This window comes from Alligator sinensis, unplaced genomic scaffold (assembly GCF_000455745.1).
Source record: "Alligator sinensis unplaced genomic scaffold, ASM45574v1 scaffold706_1, whole genome shotgun sequence".
In the NCBI taxonomy this organism is placed as follows: Eukaryota; Metazoa; Chordata; order Crocodylia; family Alligatoridae; genus Alligator; species Alligator sinensis.
The window spans coordinates 498,945-504,797 of NW_005842683.1; the positions used below are offsets into that span (position 1 = coordinate 498,945).

The following is a 5,853-nucleotide window of genomic DNA, read 5'->3' on the forward strand; positions in this document are numbered from 1 at the left end:
GGTAGTGGGTGGAGTGGGTGGTACAGGGGCTCTGTGGGTTGTGGGGAGGGGCTCTGTTGTTTGGCAGGGAGCGGACAGATGGGGTTTGTTGTGGGAAAGGGACTGTGGCTAGAGCTACACCTCTCTGCATATGCCCCTGGTCACCACCCCACCCAAGACCCCGCAGCTGGGTTGATGGCCTCAACCATCTGCTCAGGGTAACCCATGAAAGGTTGTTTGTTCTGTGTTTTTCAGGAGAAGGCTACACATTTTGCACCAGCCAGCCATCATAGGTAGTTCTTACTTTATTTTAAAAATACAGTTTTAAAACTTTACAAATTGACAAATTAATTGCATCGGATAACTTTAAATAAACCCTTGTCAGGCCATTGAGCAGCCATGGGCACCAGGATACACAGCAATGTAGCCCTACTCCCCCTTCTTGATTTGGAAAACAGCAAGGACATAGCCAGGGCATCAAGAATGAGGGTAGCCGGCCTCTGTGCATTCCCATCATTGCAGGGGGTATCACACAGCCCACTCTCCCTTCCACACATGATTTTGGGGCAAGGGTTTCTCTCAGTCTGCTGTGCTTCCTCAGCTCACAATTCACTAACTACATCTGTCTGGTCTCCCATATATTGTGGAGCACACATGCCACCACATTCACACTTGTCAAGTTCTCCTTGTCTACCTCTGGCATGCACTCAGACCTCACCAGTGTGCCTTGAGGCAGCTGAAGGCACGTTTTACTATCATGTGGCACTTGCTGAGGCAGTAATTAAAGTTCTCCCTATGGTGGTACAGCAGTTCCATGTAGGGCTTCATCAGCCAGGGCAGAAGAGGGTAAACTGGATCAGCAGTGAAGGTGCGGGGGGGTGGGGGTCATCACAATGCTGCAAATGACCACATAGGGTATTCTAGGAGCATGCCTTCTGCTCTTCATCAGGTCAGGTAGGGGAGGATTGACAATGGCTTGGAGGATGATGGACACAAAGCCCTTGTGGTTTATGTATGCCTGACTGCCCTGGGACAGTCACCACACAGGAACATGAGTGTCATCCAGTGCCCTCACACAGTTGGGAAAGCCCATGCTGTAGAAGCTGTTGATCATTTTCTATGGGCTCCCCAGGTAAATTAAACTATTTGCCATTATATCCTTAAGAAGTCCGCACGCTTGAGCCTACATACTTTCCGGATGACCACCACAGCTGTAGCCATTCCAACATAAACCTGGTTTGTGATGTAATGGAAGCTAGTGGGGTGCCCTGTTTCATGACAGAGACAGCCACCCTCTTCTCTGGACTGAGGGGCTGTCCCATGACAATGTCCTGGTGCATGATGTACTGGAACAGCTTGGCAACGAAGTGCATGAATGTGCTTCTGCTCATGAAAAAATTCTCCAGTCACTGTTTGTCATCCCAGGTGGAAAGGACTATCTGTTTCTGGACTGCTAGTGTGTGCCTATAATTGATAATCAACAGGCTGGAGGTGATGTCACAGCACCCCAGCTTCTGCTGTGTCCAGGATGTCCTTTTCCTCATTGGTCACATGAAATTTGGAACCAGAGTCCAAGGAAAATACTGAGAGATCTGGGGATCTGGGGGTGGAGGTGCAGTGAATGGCACCTAGCTAAGAAATAGCTGGGTGGGAGGATGTCCCATTCATGGTCATTAGTGTGTGTGGGGTGTAGTTGACTGACTGTGTTGTGTTGCAAGAGTTCAAATTCTCACCCAGGGTAGGGTAGGGTGGCTATTGCCATTGTCAGAGTCAGATCCTGCAGTCTCTCACTGTTTTATGATAGGTGAGCATTACCCTTCAAGCTTGACTAGAGCCAGACCTTCCTTCAATCAGCCATGGAAACTGGGAACAGCCAGTCATCCATGCCACTTGGGGAAGGAGAAGACTCTTTTTGCTCCTTGGCCAACCCTCCCCCCACCCTTGGTCCTGGCTCCAGTTGGGTCATTCTCACTCCCAGGGACCCAGCTGGGACAAAGGGGAGCTGAAGGACCCCTTGGACATATGCAGAGATGAAAACATCCAGTGCTTACTGGAGAAAAGTCACCACAAAAAAACACCTTCCTGTATATTGCTAAGTACAGGTGGTGTCATGGCCACAGCAGAGACTTTAAGCAATGCCACTGCAAAGTCAAGGCAATCAAGTGTGACTCTTACCACATCAAAGACACCACCAAAAACTTGGGAGTACAAAAGCAAATATGTATTTTATGAGGCTCTGTCACAAATACTGTCAAAGGAGGTGTGCCAGGCAATCCAAATGTTTGGCACTATGGGGGAGCAGGATGTGTTGGAGGCATTGGACTACCATGAGGATGAGGACAGCACTGGGAGTGAGACCCTGGAAAATTCAATTGATGACAGCTTCATGCCTGGGGACCATGGACAAGGAGCCCACAATGTGGAGATGGTGAGGAATGAGGGCACCCCCTTGCTGCTGATCCTGGAAGACTCTTTGCAAGACATCCAGGCTGGACGAGGAGAATGCACTAAGGACACGTTGCTTGCTCCAACTCTAAACCTGCAGCACCATGCCTCCCTGCATGCAGACAAAGGGCAGGGCATGTAGGACACAGGAGAGGGCACCAACATTGAGGAATATAGCTGCATGACCACCTTCATCCAAACCCTGACCCATGCCCCTGATGACTCAGGCCCCAGGAATGGTAAGTATATACAAATCTCCATGGTGCTCTGGCTATGGGATGTGGAGGGGCAGTTGGGAAAGCGGTGTAGTGGGAGTCTAACATAATGACTTTCTTTCTCCCTTGTCTACTGTTGTTGCATCTGATACTCCCTCATCAGCAGGCACTGTATCTGTGTACAGAAGGAAAACTCAGCATGGGTCTGGTGCTGGACTATGGCCAGTCACATGGTCAGAAGCTAAGCAAATGCAAGATCTTCACCATAGAAGGCTAAGGTAGTCTAAAAAGTAGATGCTGCAGTCTCTAGTGGCCATCAATGAATCCAGGATGTGGGCAGAGGATGCTTGGCACAAGAAGATCTAGGAAAAGGGTTTAGAAATGGGGTAAAGGCATGAGACTAACATGGACCAACTAACTCTGGTCAGGCCACAGTTGGAGTACTGTGTCCAGTACTGGGTGCTGCACTTCAAAAGGGATGTGGCCAGCCTGGAGAGGGTTCAGAGGAGGGCCACCCGCTTGGTGAGATGGCAGCAGGACAGGCCCTATGAGGAGAGACTGAAGGACCTGAACCTGTTCAGCCTCAGCAGGAGGAGGCTGAGGGGGGACCTGGTGGCTGCCTAAAAGCTCATATGGGGGATCAACAGCAAAGAGGCAGAGCCCTTTTCTCCCCAGCACCACCAAAGAACAATGGTAATAAGCTGATGGAGAATAGGTTTAGGTTAGAGATCAGAAGGCAATATTTTACAGTTAGGGTGGCCAAAATCTAGAACCAACTTTCCAGGGAAGTGGTCCTCACTCCCACCTTGGGCAAATTTATGAGGAGATTGGATGTTCACTTGTCTGGGGTCTTGTGAACCCAGCATTCATACCTGCCTGTGGCAGTGGGTCAGGCTAGATGATCTGTTCAGGTCCCTTCTGACACTAGCTACTATGAAACTATGAAACTATGGAAACTCTGGTGGCTACCTTTGGCAGGGCATCAGATGGGGCCAGCTGATGTTTGGAGCTGATTGTCAAGTCTGCTGCAGCAGTGGGAGCAGTTGAGGAAAACTTGGGGTTCAGTTTCATGACTCCTAATCCTCCATCAGCTGAGTGCAGTCTGGCAGCCATCACTCTGGACTCACCACCCACCCCTGCATGGTGCCAGGGCAGTGAAGAAGGTTGGGAATGGGGCCAAGGGCAGGAGAAGGATGACACCCTTCAACAATGCAAGGAGCACAATGCTGGGTGTGGGAAACCAACATCCCTATGCAGGAGCAACAGAGGCCAAGAGTCCCCCTAGCCTCCCTACTGTTATGCCGCAGGGCTCAAAATGCCTGCAGACTTGGGCTTGCCTGCAACCTAGGGCTGCTATAAAGACGGCCCAGCCTTCGGCCAGGAGAGACTCCCATGGCCAGGGCCCTGGGGCTTTAAAAAGGTTGGCCTCATAGTAGCAGGGCTGACCAGGAACAAATCTGCTTCTTGTTGACATCTAGACATGTGCTATTACACAGTAAGTACCCACGAGTAAATTTGCTACTTGCATTTGCAGGTAGCAAATTTAATTGTGAGTAGGGAAATTTACTGTGCAGTAAGTGTGTGCATGTGGAGACATGCATGCTTACTTCACAGCAAACTGCGCTACTTCACACTAAAGTCTTTTGTGTAGACACACACTTTGTCTCTTTCATTGAAAATGCTACAGTTTTGTTTTTTTTCCCTAAAATATTTCACCGTTCACACCTGTGGGTGTGACAACCCAGTTGTCCTGTCTCCCAGGTAAAGGCACAGACCAGTTCATTTTGGGGTCATTTTCACTCTTTGAGTTTAGTTTAATTTCAAAAGTTTTAATGAAAGCTCTGGTGTACCTTCAGGATAGATGAACAGAAACCCATCCTAGAATGTCCATTAGCCTGACTGATGAGTCTCCTGAGGAATGTCCAGCTTTGGTTCAGCTCTCTGCTCTGAATCAAGCAGAAATGACATTTGAATCCATGTCAGTGTCCTTACTTGACCAATGTGCTACAGAACCCTTCCAAGTTATCTTCTTCCTCAGTGTTTCAATCCATAATCATTATGTATCAAATTGGTTTTGGCAACACATTAATAATAAATCTGGGATGAACAAGGACACATTTTTCCATAAGTAGTCTAGTCTCTGAAAAAGTTTTGCTCAGCATTAACCCCAGAGCTCCTCCTTGAACACCTTGATAGCATTCTCAGGACTTGCCATGAAATTAAGCTTCCTTTTCATTCTAGTACTTGTCTCTCCTTGTGAAGACTGAGAGGAGTAGACCAACAAGTGTACTAGCTTTGGCTTGGTCTGGTTGTTGACATGCAGATATGTTCCATAGGAACAGGATTGAGATGTCTCAATTATTTCAATGTCCTAGGTACAAAAATCAATGTTGTTAGTGGATGGTCTTTAACTGGTGGGAAAGAGAGGCCTATCTTATTAGCAATTCCTCTACGTAAGGTTTTTGGAATTTTCATGGCAACTTAAGAGTCATGCCACACAGCCTGTGGCACTTGTGGCACTGCATAACAAGTTCATATCCTTATGCAGTAGTATTGTGACATTGCTACATCTTGATGAAGTACCATCACCTATTAAACCAATATATATACCATATCAACAGCCCCACACTGCCTATTTCTCTTCCTACTCCCACCTGAAATTTGGACAGTTCTCAAAACCATCAAAACCCCATGGCAGCAGGTGTTTGGGAAAGGATCTGGGCTACCCCATGGTTCCACTTCCCATCACCACCTGGCTGGGTGCAGAATATGCAGTAGCTGTCACCATGAAAAGGCATGAAGTCACTTCCTGCATCCCAGAGGAAGAGGAAAATACAGGAGGGACTAAGTCACAAATCATTCTTGAGGACGTTCCTGGTTCAGTCTAGCTTTGCACCACTCCTTATTCAAAGGAAGTAGCAAAGTTCCAGTTTAGTCTTCAATCTCTCTTTCTTTTTCCTCCTCTCCCTATATACCACCCATACCTGCCATCTGTTCTTGTGGCCCTACCTCATTGTCTTTCACTCTCTAATATTAGATTTTGTCCTTTGCCAGAACCACTTGCCTAAACACTTAGCTGTGTTGTATGACCCAGGTCCACACCTTTGTGTTCTGTCTTCTGCTGATTTCAATTGTCTTCCAACCAGTCCTCAGTGAATCAGCTATCTCTGTAACTCCAATCTCTTGCTGTCAAGTAACTCCAACTGAAGTGGCC

General features: G+C 47.8%; 1 pseudogene; it reads left to right on the forward strand.

The window, feature by feature from the left end:
- The first annotated feature begins 1,835 nt into the window (after positions 1-1,835).
- LOC112551961 lies at positions 1,836-2,916 on the forward strand (annotated as a pseudogene).
- The last annotated feature ends 2,937 nt before the right edge of the window (positions 2,917-5,853 follow it).